At 43.6% G+C, this 14533-nt stretch overlaps 1 protein-coding gene across 1 annotated transcript in view; it reads right to left on the bottom strand.

Moving 5' to 3' along the window:
* The window catches only part of CNTNAP2 (contactin associated protein 2), a 2930334-nt gene that overhangs the window by 876961 nt on the left and 2038840 nt on the right, over positions 1 to 14533 (bottom strand). The gene's annotated exons all lie outside the window — the stretch shown is intronic.

The following is a 14533-nucleotide window of genomic DNA, read 5'->3' as shown; positions in this document are numbered from 1 at the left end:
ATGGCCAAGTTCTCCAAAAAATATGACATAGTTGTCATGGGAAATTTCAACTATCCTGACATTTGTTGGGAATCTCTCTCAGGCAAAACTAACAGATCAAGGAAATTCTTATCCTCTCTTGCTGACAACTTTATCTTCCAAAAGGTAGGGGAGAAAACAAGGGGATCTGCTACCTTGGATCTAATCCTTATAAACAGGGAGGAAATGATTGAGGAGGTAAAAGTGGCTTGGACCCTAGGAGGTAGCGACCATGCTATTTTAGAATTTTGGATAACTACAGGAGGAAGACCTGTGAAGACTCAGACGTCAAGGTTAGATTTCAGAAAGGCAGATATTAAGGGATTCGGAAAGAGAATTAGAGGGATCCAATGGCTGGATATCCTTAAGGACAAAAATGTTCAGGAAGGATGGGAAATCTTGAAAAATGAAATTCTCAAAGCACAATTGTTAACAATTCCAAAAAGAGGGAAGAATAGGAAGCATTTAAGGAAACCAGGATGGATGAACACAGAACTTAAGCACATGCTAAAAATGAAGAAAGAAAGGTTTATAAAATGGAAAGAGGGAGGCATATCTAAAGAAGAATATAATTCTGTCTGCAGAACTTGCAGGGTATAAATCAGATTATCCAAAGCTGACAATGAATTGAGGCTTGCAAGTGACGTTAAAAGCAATAATAAAGGATTTTGGGGATATGTCAAAAGTAAAACAAAAGTCAAAGATGCTATAGGATTTTTACAGGATGAAAATGATGAAATGGTAAGACAGAAAATCCCTCAAACAAGAATTGACTTTTGGCTGGCTAGAAAAAGCGTTTACAAGCTGTGATACTTGCAAAAGGGTTGTGCTACCAAGTACTAACCATGCAGGTTGCACAAACTTTTGCATTGGCCATTTTCCTTTTTGTAATTTTCAAAATGTAAAAAATGACATTTTTTTCCCAAAATACAAAGTAAATGTGTAATCTTTAACTTTTGCCCTTTTAGAAATCATTTCATCTTCAATTTGATTAATTGCTCACAATAACAGTAATTTTGACCAGGGATGCCCAAACTTTTACTTGCCACTGTAATGTTATCATATTCTATCATGGAGACCTGAATACTAGAATATATTCTTGAAATATAAAAGGAAGTTGACACCTTGGCGAAATATGTACAATATTTACATTTTTTATGGATTTGCTTATTTCTAATAGAGGCTGAGATCCTGGAAACAGTAATGAAATTATAGAAATACAAGGTATATAAGAGATAGATATTACTTTTCACTATGTAATAATTAAAGAAGTTATCCACTTTATTTTTATTTTAATTGATATGCTGGGGATATTATTTTGTGGCATTTTCTATTATGTAGGTATTGCAGATTTTCCTCTTGCACTAGTTACTGCAGCCTTCCTTGTAGACTGCACAGCCCTGAAATCCATAAGTTAGATTCTGATAGAGGAATGGATCGCCCACCAGGGCGTGGGGGAACTCTGTACTGGGCTGGTTCTTAAGGGGATGTGTCACGGCAGCAGTGACCCAGTCTGTGGCCCTGGGCATCCAATAAAAATGATGGAAAGAGGAAATAATAGTTTATAAGGGATAATTCATGATGCCACCTGTGGTATTCAGCAAATAAGGTGTTAGCCGACACTGCAGATTCAGTCCACTGGGGCCGTTGTTGATGCAGCAGAGTTGGTTCAGCTCTCCACAGGCAGAGCTGGGCCCCAGGGCAGCTGTAGTGATATGATTTAAGATGGTCGTAGTGGTGGTAGTGTAGTGCAGGGTGGATGACGCAGTAAATGGTTCTGAGGACACAGCAGAATTGCAGTCTTCACACTTTTACTCACAGTTTAATTGCTACAGTCTCCCAGTCGGGGTGCTGTGTCCTCCAGGCTTGTGGTCCAGACAACTCTCAGGAAGCTTGGGGTGTATGTTGCCAGGGCTCCCTTTGATGTTGCTTTCCTGGCTGTCTCACTATGCTGGCTACCACCTCTCCTGCCTTGCGTCTTCACACACAGTATCCCGAGCCAACAGACTCGAAGCTTGTCGGGTGACATTGGTCAGGCCCTGGTATCCTATATGTCTGCCTTTTCGGCGAATGAGTGTGGATTGGCTGCAGCCACCACTGGTTTTCTAGCTGAGTCCTTAGTTTCTCCACCAGTTTTGGGGCCGGTCCCCTAACTGCGACCTGGTCCCTACACCAACCACACTGATGGATGTGGGCCCCACGGATGGATTGCTCACTATCCGTGCCCCTATGACCTCTTCTTCCTCTCCTCCTGGAGCTTTCCTAACTTTCTTCTCTATCTTTACTCCGTCTCTCTCACTCTCTTTAGTCTGGAGACAAGCTGCACTCAACTTCAATCTCCACAAGCGACTCCTTCTCTCTCCCTCGCTTCTGACTTCTATCTGTAGTCTGGGGACAAGCTGCTTTCAGTTTCAGCCCCCCTGTAGACTTCCTTTTTCTCTGAGCCTCTGTCGGGCTCTGACTGACTCTTTCCAGAACAATCTCTTTTATCTCAGCACTAACTCCTCCCACCAACTGTCACTCCCTTAAGCTCCACCCGTCCTCTACTTTCTCCACCCACACCATCTACCTACTCCCCCCTGGCCAGATGGGGACTAGTGTTGGTGCTGGTAGTGCCCCTTCTTTACCTTAGAGCAGAGTACCACACCTCTGAATGAATTGCAGTACCCTGTGGTGACTGAGACCACAGGGGCGCCACAGGAACATGTGAATAGACCTTTGCAAATTCCTCCAAAAGAAAAATTGCATTTTTATGGACAGTGTTTTTCTATTGGAGGAGGCAGATGGACTGATGGGGTAACAAGCCCCTCCGTTAGCAGCCAGTTTATGAATTGGAGGTCTGTTCAGTCTTAGAGGAAGGTCATACTAACAAGTGCATGAGGAGAACCTGGAATATTTTTTGCTGCATAATCATGCTCCCAACACATTTCTAAAAATTAAATTAAGATGGACAACCTCACATTAATTAGAATAATTCCTGTCCATCTTGCTCTGTTTGACAAATTCTCATAGGGAAACTAATCACTAGGTGGGTGAATGGTTACTTGTTTTTTTTTACTAACTAAATTAAAGGCTACCTACCGTTATTAAACCACTTTAAGCTTTACTTAAATAGCAAACCTCAAGAAATTCAATACCAGTTTTTTTGTTTGACAGAAATTGGTACAAAATGAAAACGCTAAGGCACACTAACATTATAGCTTGTGTTCACAATAGACAGTGATGCTGGAACAGACACCTGTGAAACCAACAGAACCCATTTACATAAATACGAGAAAGGCAGATGAAAGGCGGACTACCATAGCACAATTGTGGAAGTAGACTTGGAAGAATATCTCTGGTGCTACTGAACTCTTAGCAACAAAAGTAGAACATAGATAAATAAGCAAAAAATGATTATTTGCTGTTTACATACCACTATTAGAGTTGAGCGAAACGGGTCGGTCAAATTAAAAAATAGCCGACTTTTGCTAAAGTCGGGTTTCGCCGATCGAAACCCGACCATAGCGTGAGGTCGACCATGAAGTCGCCGACCAGAGAGCCAAAGTCACGTTTCAAGTAATGCTTCCAGCGCCTTTTCTCAGCCAATGATGGAGGACGCACACTGTGGGCAACGCGATGACATGAACAGCGGCCACCACCATCTTAGAAAAGGGCATTGACGTGATTGGCTGGCATTGTGTGGCGTCACAGTGGGTATAAAAGGCCGTGACCGCCGACCACCACCTTCCTTCTGCCGATCTTAGAATAGGGAGAGGTGCTGCTGATGATGATGATTCTGGGAGAGCGATAGGCAGGGAAGAAGAAAAAAAAATTGCTAGCTGCATTGCTGTGTGCACACTGCTGTTCAAACTGCTTTTTTCAAAGCACGCCAACTTTTATTATTTTGTTCTGGTGAGTTACTGAGCGTTCATTTTTTCACACACCGTATAGCGGTGTACGCGACTCACACACTACCGTGTACTGGCTGGTATCACGGACAAATACAAGCTATCTGGGTGTGACTCTGGAAAAACAAGCAGAGGAGTTTTTCCATTTTTCCAGACCTACACCTTATAGAGCTGTCCGCTTTTCAAACAGTTTCGTATATCTGCTGTTTGATAACGGTCAAAACTAGACAGAGACAGCGTATGTCAGTCCGTATACAAATAGACGGAGATTGACAATTTTCCATACACACACCGTATAGCGGTGTATGCTCCTCACACACTACCGTGTACCGGCTGGTATCACGGACAAGTAGAAGCTATCTGGGTGTGACTCTGGAAAAACAAGCCGAGGAGTTTTTCCATTTTTCCAGACCTACACCTTATAGAGCTGTCCGCTTTTCAAACAGTTTCGCATATCTGCTGTTTGATCATGGTCAAAACTAGACAGAGACAGCGTGTGTCAGTCCGTATACAAATAGATGGAGATTGACAATTTTCCTTACACACACCGTATAGCAGTGTACGCTCCTCACACACTACCGTGTACCGGATGGTATCACGGACAAATAGAAGCTATCTGGGTGTGACTTTGGAAAAACAAGCCGAAGAGTTTTTCCATTTTTCCAGACCTTCACCTTATAGAGCTGTCCGCTTTTCAAACAGTTTCGTATATCTGCTGTTTCATCATGGTCAAAACTAGACAGAGACAGTGTGTGTCACTCCGTATAAAAGTAGATGGAGATTGACAATTTTCCATACAGACACTGTATAGAGCTGTCCGATTCTCAAACAGTATTGTATATCTGCCTTTCGCATTACAGTCACATCTGTACAGAGTCAGCGTGTGTGTGACACTCCATAAATACATATACGGAGATTGTTAGTTACACAAAAAACACATACAGCTGTACACTTCTGATACAGTTCCGTATATCTGCTTGTTGGATTACGGTCAAATACATACTGTGAGAGTGTATCTGACTAACAAAATATATACGTAGATTTAATTTTTTTAATACACCTTACACAGGTGGGCGCTCCTCATACAGTACCATCTCTCTGCTGGTATTTTTGGCACATTTTCCCAAACATGAGGAAGTATGATGGAAGAGTCCGCGGATGTGGGCAGGGGGGCGCAGCTGGTACTGATGGTGGTGGTGCATCGGCTGATTCTGGCAAAAGCACAATAGCAGCTAAGGCAGGAGGTGTTGATCCTGCGTCATCGTCTAGCCCAAAAAGGCCTGTAAGGTTGCCTTTTCTTGGAGTAGGAAAACTGCTTTTAAAGCCGGAGCATCAGGAACAGGTTTTGGCGTACATTGCCGAAACAGCCACCAGCTCTATTGCCTACTCTTCTGAATGTTCAAAACCTGCAAGCACGGAGTCGTCATTGCAGGGTTCTGGCCAGGAAAATCACCTTTCCTTGTGTCCTTCACCCCCACCAAAAGTTAAGGATGCGGCAGCCCACACTTCAGATTACTCTACGGAGCTGTTTTCACATACCATGCTTAGGTTATCCAGTCAAAATCTGAATTCCCCAGTCTAAGATGAATCTGACATGAAGTGCACTAATGCACAGCCACTGCGAGATGATTCTGCTGGTACATTGCCCTCGCAGTCTATTGAGCCAGAATCTGACCCTGATGAAACTCAGGTGCCCCTTCCCGCATACTATACCACCTTATACGGTGACACAGAGGAAGGTAAAGAGGAAGGTGCAGATGACTTTGAAGAGGAGGTGATGGATGACCCAGTTCTTGACCCGGATTGCCATCCATTGGGGAGGAGGGTGACGCTGACAATAGTTCAGATGAGAAAGATCTGCAGCAGGCATTGAAATCGCTGCAGCGGTTATCTGGCAGGCCCATAGCTGTCCAAAAAGGTGGAATAAAAACTAAAAGAGTTGCAGGACAGGTTGGCCAGATGGTCAACGTAGCACAGCGTGCAAGGCCAGAAAATGTATACCATAGTAGGAAGAGTGCAGTGTGGCACTTCCTTGTCCAAAATTCTACTGATGAGGCAAAGGTTACCTTTAAGAAGTGCGAAAGGACCTTTAGCCGAGGTAAACAACTCAGAAATTTGAATACCAGTTGCATGCTAAGACATTTAATCAACATGCACTTGCAAGCGTGGACGGACTACAAAACCTCAGGTAGCACATGTGCACCTGCTCCGACTGAAGGTAGCCAGCAACGCTCCATCGCTTCCCCCACTGTAAGACCACTGCCACCGTTAAGCACACCACCAGCACTAAATGTGGAGGTGTCGTTCCAAGGCCAAAGCACTCAGGGAATCACAATGGTTTTGCAACACAACACTGAATCTAGGCCATCACCACCAATACCATCACCAACCCCCTCTCACTCCGTCAGGTCCACCGCTACTTCCCCCATATGGAGCTCTCCAGTCCAGCTCACCCTACCAGACACTCAGAGTAGGACAAGAAAGTACTCATCCTCTCATCCATGTACACTATGTTTGAACGCCTACATTGCCAAACTAATCTAATTAGAGATGATGCCCTACCGTTTGGTTGAAAGCGAAGCTTTCCGCGAGCTCATGGCCTACGCTGTCCCAGGATATGACCTACCCAGTCGGCACTTCTTTTCTCGAAAAGCCATCCATGCCCTCCACCGGCATGTGAAAGACTGCATTGTCCGTGCACTAAAACTGTCAGTGGGTTGAAAGGTGCACCTCACAACAGATGCATGGACCAGTAGGCATGGCCAGGGCTTTTACATGTCCATTACTGCGCACTTGGTTAATGTGGTGGATGCAGGCTCCACAGGGGACAGCGGTGGTGGAACAGTGCTGCCTAGTCCATGGTATAGGAAACAGTTGGCTGTAGGCTTTTGACCCTCCTCCTCCATAAGCGAAAGCTCGTCCATAGAGCGCAGTCGCACGAGCACTCCATCCGCAGCTGGCACTGTTGCACACGAGGTGTCCCACTATCGAACAGCTAGTGGTAAGCGTCAGCAGGCTGTGTTAAAGATGATGTCTTTGGGCGACAACAGACACACCACGGAGGTAGTGGCCGACTACTTGCAGTGACAAACTGAGTCATGGCTGGGCAGTCTACATCTTGAGGCAGGCAAGGTAGTCAGTGATAACGGCCATAATTTTGTTGCAGCCATAGCCGGTGCAAAACTCACACACATACCTTGCCTGGCTCACACTTTGAACCTGGTGGTGCAGTGCTTCCTTAATAATTATCCAGAGTTAACATCCCTGCTACATAAGGTGCGAAGGCTGTGCTCACACACCCATCGCTCAAACGTCCACTCCACTCATATGCAGAAGCTGCAGCGATTGTTCCACCTCCCTAAGCACCGCCTAATCATAGACGTTGCAACAAGGTGGAACACCACCCTACACATGGTTCAGAGGCTGTGCGAACAGAGGCAGGCTGTAATGTATTTGTGGGAGGATACACGGGCAGGCAGTTTGAGGGAAGACATGGAATTGTCGGGTGTGCAGTGGTCAAAGCTGAAAGACCTCTGTAAAGTCCTTCAGTGTTTTGAGGAATGCACGTGGCTGGTAAGCACAGACGACGCCATCATAAGCATGAGTATCCCACTTATGCGTCTGCTCATGCAAAGTTTGACGCTCATTAAGGATCAGGTGTCTGCAGTGGAGGAGGAGGAGGAGGAGGAAAGCCTTGATGATAGTCAGCCATTGTCTGGTCAGGGAACTGTCCTGGACGAGGTGGAGGAAGAAGAGGAGGAGGATGAGGGGGATGATTATTTTGGGCTGGAGGATGCTCCTCAGTGAACAAGATAATATGTTGGCGTTCCAAGGTCAGGTGCAGTGTTTGTGCGTGACTGTAGGGATGTGTGGATTTGCCAGAAAGTGCTCTTCCACCCAGCAGTGGCAGTGCAGCATTGACACCTGGAACATTGGCCCACATGTGCGATTATGCCTTGCGGATCCTAAAAAGGGACCCCCACAATGCCAATATGATGAAGGATGACGACTACTGGCTGGCCAGCATCCTCAATCCACGCTACAAAGGCAAATTACACAACATGATGCCACAGGAGAACCTAGAGATAATATTGGCTAACAAACAAGCAACTCTGGTAAACGGTTTGCTTGAGGCTTTCCCAGCACACAGCGGCGATGCTGGTTCTCCCACAAGCCGTAGTGGGCACAATGGAAGAGGTGTTCGTGGTGCACACAGCTGAAGTGGCGTTGGAGACAGGGGTTTAATGACCATGTTGTGGCATGATTTCTCAAGTACTGCTCACACGACTGCTAATATTGCATCGATTAAAAGTGACAGGAGACAGCAGTTGTCAACTATGGTTACAAACTACTTCTCCTCCCATATCGATGTTCTCCCTCACAGGTCATTCCCCTTTGACTATTGGGCCTCTAAACTGGACACCTGGCCTGAATTGGCACAATATGCCTTACAGAATGTCGCTTGCCCTGCTGCTAGTGTGTTATCTGAAAGAGTCTTCAGTGCTGCTGGATCAATCCTGACAGAAAAAAGGACCCATCTGTCGACCCAAAATGTTGATGATCTAACCTTCATTAAAATGAACCGTGCATGGGTTTCAAAGGACTTTGTCCCACCTCCCCCTGATGACATATAGGTTGCCAGAAAACTGCCTCGTTTTTGTCCTCCTCTTCCTTGGACTTGCCCAATTCCGCCCTTTGCAGCAGCTGAATGTCCAGCCAACACATCACCATATGCCATTTTTTAAACCTCCCTAAGTGGGCTGCCCACCCATCCCCAATGGCTGGGGTCAGCCTGGCACACCCGGGCAAGTGCCATTGCTCTGAACAGGTGGATGGTCCCACTGATGGCCGACGGCACTGGCACAGGGCCCCTCATAGTACAATACAGTGTCTCTGACGGTGGGGGGCCCACTCGCCGTCAGACACACCAGTGTACTATGAGGGGCCCTGTGCCAGTACCATCGACCACAAGTGTGCCCCCCCTGCTTGGTCATGGCCACAGCACTTGCAAGTTGCAATACTTACCTCTTCCTGCTCCACTGCTGTGTAGTCTGGGCAGTTAAATCCTTCACAGGGATGGCCACTAGAAATTTGGTGTATTGATCGATGATGGTTAAGATGTAGCTATGGCCTGTCCTGCTGGTCTCTACCTTCAGATGATCAATGGCTACCATTTGTAATGAACGTCAACTTACAAGTGGATGCAGTGGTGCTGTATGCTCACCTTTCACAGTTGTGATAGTCACAGATGTGTGACATTCATGCCACCATTTTTCAATGTCTCCTCTCATGCCAATCCAATAAAATCGCCTATGGCCTGTGGCTTCTGTCTTTTGCACTCCAAAATGACCAGACACATCATGATAGGCAGTGAGGACCATGTCTACATCTCTCCCTGTGATCACAATTTGATAGAGACGAGTAACGGTGATGTGATCCACGCTACTGCGATAAAGCAATCCTTTCTTCACAAAGAACCATTTTCGCTGTCTCCACAGACACAGTAATTGAGGGTCTGCATCGCCTCTGCAACATCTACCGGAAGGTTTTCCCGCCATGAGTAATTCCCAAATTTCTGCTAACACTCGACTTTCCGTCTGTACTTGTATCCATGTAGTTTCCAGTAGCGGAGAGTCTGGACTGGCTTACTGAGATTGAAATATATGCAAAGATTTAAAAGTACCACAACACTGTATACTGTTGTACGCTTCGACTACCTTTCCCTTTTTCTACTTTTTAAATTCTGGTGTAATACATAGTGAGACTGTGAGTGTCTGTGTCTGACGCCGGAAGTATAGACGGAAATTTACAATTACCCCTAGACTGGATACACCTGCTATGTGCTGAAACAGTACCTTTGTTCAAAATTTTGTATTACGGTATCATCCATAGTGAGTGAGCGTGTGTGGTTTACGCCTTCTATATATATGGTGAATCGGAGATACCAATTTTTACCCTATACTCGATACAGGTTGTATCTTGTTATACAGTATCTTTGTTCGACATTTAGTATTACGGTCAATTCATTATTGAGTAAGCGTCTGACAGTGACTACAGGACTATGTATATGGAGATTTCAATTGCACCCTATAATATATATACTTGCTATCTTGTTATCCAGTGCATTTTTTACAACATTTTTTATTATGGTCAAACCCAGACTGAGTGAGCGTCTGAGGGTGACTCTGGAAATATATACCGAGATTTTAAATTTGGCCAACACTGTATACAGCTGTATGCTTCTGATGCAATAACCTTTTTAGCTATTTAGATACTGGTGTAATCCATAATGAGCCTGTGAACGTCTGTCTGTTACTCTGGCAATATATTAGGAGCTTTAAGATTATCCCAACACTGTATACAGCTGTACGCTTGTGTTACATTACCCATTTACAGCTTTTCATATTCTTGTGTAATCCATACTGGGCCTGAGAGCATTTGTGTCTGCCTCCTGAAATATATACGGAGATTCCTAATGTTTACACTACACTATATATACCATGTATCTGGTGATACTGTACCCTGTTTCAACTTTTTATTTTATTGGGTAATTGATACTGAGCCTGTGAGCATCTGTGTATGACTCATGAAATATATATGGAGATTTACTGTTATCCCTAGACTGTATAGAGCTGTACGCTTCTGATACAGTACCATATATCTGATGGTATTTTGGGTCCATTTTCCAAAACATGAGGAAGTATGGTGGAAGAGGACGCGGACGTGGCCGTGGGGGGCCACCTGGTACTGATGGTAGTGGTGGTGCATCTGTTGGTAGTGCCAAAAACACAATAGCAGCTAAGGCAGGAGATGTTGAGCCTGCGTCATGGTGTAGCTCTGGAAGGCCTGTAAGGCTCCGTTTTCTGGGAGTAGGTAGACTTTTTTTTAAAGCCGGAGCATCAGGAACTGTTTTTGGCTTACATTGCTGAAACAGCCTCCAGCTCTATCGGCACCTCTTCTGAAGTTTAACAAAATGCAAGCACTGAGTCGTAAGTGCAGGCTTCTGGTCAGGAGCAACCCCTTTCCTTGTGTCCTTCACCCACAACAAAAGTGAAGGATGCGGCAGCACACACTTCAGATTACTCCGTGGAGTTCTTTTCACATAACATGCCTGGGTTAATTAAAAATGGGGCCCATCATATACTGGAGCATTCCAAATGGGGGACATCAGACACTGGAGCAGCATTTACGGGGTCCATTATACACTGGAGCATTAGAAATGGGGCCCATTATATATGGAGCATTATTAGGGCCCATCATACACTGGAGCATCAACCATGAGGCCCATCATATGCTGGAGCATTATGTGGAGCTCATCATATACTGTATGGAACGTTATATGTGACCAATTATTCTGTATGGAGAAATATATGGGGCTCATTATTCTGTATGGCGTACAATGTGGTGGCCATAATACTGTATGGAGTAATATACTGTCCTTTTTTTGAGCTATTGTACAATTTAAAATAGATCAGTAATGTCATGTAAGCAGTGAAGTATTTGTCATTGTAGTATACCTATATTTCTGTGCCGTATCGGAGCATCATGAGTTTTGGTATGTGTTAAAGGGGCGCACTGACACTCTTTAGCCCAGGGCAAAAAAAAACCTGGAGCCAGCCCTACCCCCCCACAACATTAGCCAAATAACCCCCAGTTTTCTATGCGTGACTATTATTATGAAGTAAATTAAGGTGGACAAGCTTCAGTAATAAGAATTGATGTTTTTGGCATTGAAATGGGCACTGTAGGTGTGTTTACTGTCTTCCACTCCCTGCCGACTTTGCTTCCCCATTGACTTGCATTGGGTTTCGTGTTTCAGTCGGCCTCCAACTTTTCCCTATAGTCGGCCGATTTCGTTCTACCTGACTTTTGCGAAAGTCGGGTTTCATGAAACCCGACTCGATCCTAAAAAAAGGCAAAGTCGCTCATCTCTAGCCACTATGCAATGCAAATCATGTAGTAGTGTTCTCGATGATTAATTAAAAAAGTAGTATTAAAAATAAAAAAGTATTATAAATAGTGATGAGCAAGCATGCTTGGATAACGTGTTATCTGAGCACACTCATGTGCTACAGTGCATCTTCGGTATGCTCGAATACTATGTTCAAGTTGTCGTGGCTGTATGCCTCGCAGCTGTTCAATAGCCGCAACACATGCAGGCATTACCTAACAAACAGGCAATCCCTGCATGTGTTGCGGCTGTCAAACAGCCATGAGACATGCAGCCACAGCAACTCGAACATAGTATTCAAGTACACTGAAGATACTCCATTAGCACACGAGCGTACTCGGATAACACCTTATCCGAGCACCCTCACCCATCACTAATTATAAACCTTCAATCATTTCCCTTCAGCGATATCTTACATAACTTAAACCATACATATGGACATGGCAGGGATACAGTGCCCATAACTTGATATGCAGCTGTTTTTTAGAGTTATGTCTAAATCTCAGAAAAGGAATTTAAAGGTACTACTTAGTACAGCCATAGACTCTAAAGGTTGGACACACAGTAGTACAACTGTACTTATATTTGACCACCCTTTATGAAATGTATACATTTTCTTTTACAGTATGTGTAGAAAATCGTGGAATAGCACAGTTTAAAAAAATATATACTTTTAATAAAGATGGTGAAGCATAAGCAGATAGTAGTTATACTGAAGCTGACAATTAGTGTATGCTTTTGCTGTACAGTGCTCGAATACCTTTTTTAACATTTCTAAATGTACTTTTAGGCACATGCTGAGATCGTAATATGAACATCCGACAGAACACTGTGAGGTGTCATTCCACCCAGCACTTTAATATGCTCTTTTTCTGTTTCAATGAACCTGATTGGGAATTTAGAAAACCATGTTTTTGTCGGCTAGTGTTACTTTCAAGAAAAATATAGACTGTTAAAGAGTTAAATGTGTGTGAAATAAGTTAAATGTACTTGTGACTGTGGCCAAAGTATTTTTCTTTTTGTAATTTTGTATTTTACAGTTCAATTCATAATGACCTTTTCTTGTAGTAGAAAATGCTTTCTGCCTCAACATCAAATTAAATATATCAGAAAAAAAATATTCTAAATGATTCCTTATCACAGTCATTGAAGCATTTCTTATATGCAAACCTAATGGCTTAATTTTCTTATTATTATTCTACTCTGTACATCTTGCTGGCAAATTATGACCTACGTGGTACCAGAAATTTGCCAAAGTAAAATGCTTTGTATCAAAGTATCTTGCCAGTGTGGCCTTAATGATTTTTAACATGGCAATCTGAGCCCAGTCTTACCCTTATGTTGAGATTTTCAGAAAGGAGTGATGCAAAATGAAAAACTACATATTTATATACAGAGATACTACTGTTTATGATTAGGAAGCATTAGAGTTATTTAAAATACTCGTAGGTTTGACCCAACAAAATTCTAACTAAAAATGAGTGGATCTGACAAAATTCAAATTTGCCAAATCATATGAATTCTACTTGGGAAATTTGATTTGTAGTGAAATTATTCTCCACAAACCTAAAGTTCTCTCCAGACCCTCGAGCATAATAAATATTAGATATAAAAAGAAAAATAAATTCATGTTCACCTGACTGCTCACTTCTCTGGCCACTCCTGATGCCCCCTGTACACCGTCTGGCTCTCCGCTCCTCCATTTCACTATTCTCTACCCTGTTCAATTTAAACCAGGACTTCTGGCCATGAGCAGACCCAGTAAGTCATAGTGCAGCCACAGTGTCCTCTTGGGTCTGCTCATGCTCCAAATTGCCAATTTAATGTGAACATAAGGTCAGGGCTTCTGACCCCAGGCACAGAAGGTCACTGCTCACGTGCAGAAAACTCAGGAGGTGTTCCAGCAACTTTGACCAAAGGATGGTTAAAATCAAAAGACTTTTTTCCAAAAAAAAGATTAAAAACAGAATAGAAGCATAAAAAACATATGGTTCACCATTGTGACAGACGCTTACGCGTTTCGGACTGGAGGGTCCTTACTCATAGCTTAATATCTTAACATTCGAAGATGTTAAGCTATGAGTAAGGACCCTCCAGTCCGAAACGCGTAAGCGTCTGTCACAATGGTGAACCATATGTTTTTTATGCTTCTATTCTGTTTTTAATCATTTTTTTTGGAATAAAGTCTTTTGATTTTAACCATCCTTTGGTCGAAGTTGCTGGAACACCTCCTGAGTATTGTGCCTACAAGATTTTCTGGAATCCAAGTTCCCTGCACCGCCCAGGATTGATTGCATTCCTCCAGACTCCGCATTTGCTACGGTTTGGTGAGCTGACAAAATTTTTTCCTTGTGCACTGCTCACGTGCAGTATTCTCCGGGGCCTACTCGCACCCAGAACTCCTAACCCAAAGTGAACAGAAGTCCAGAGATGTGGTGTAACAGAGTCATAGAAAATCAGACAAGGAGCAACGATGTTGTCCAAAGAGGTAAACGGTGATGTATGCTATTAGTTTCTTTTCAAGTCTTTGCTGGCCATTTACTGTTTAGCAATATGTGCACAGTTGGCATTTTGTGATTTTACACTGAGAGAATTACAAAAAATTCATATTCTCCGGAATGCAGATATTTGTAAAATTTGAGTAAAATTAATTGCACTTCAATAAATTTGCCTA

The sequence above is a fragment of the Dendrobates tinctorius genome, unplaced genomic scaffold, assembly GCF_039654945.1.
Source record: "Dendrobates tinctorius isolate UK_male_01 unplaced genomic scaffold, ASM3965494v1 ptg000162l, whole genome shotgun sequence".
In the NCBI taxonomy this organism is placed as follows: domain Eukaryota; kingdom Metazoa; phylum Chordata; class Amphibia; order Anura; family Dendrobatidae; genus Dendrobates; species Dendrobates tinctorius.
The sequence above is the reverse complement of the archived record's forward strand: the minus strand, read 5'-3'. Positions and strand labels throughout refer to the sequence as shown.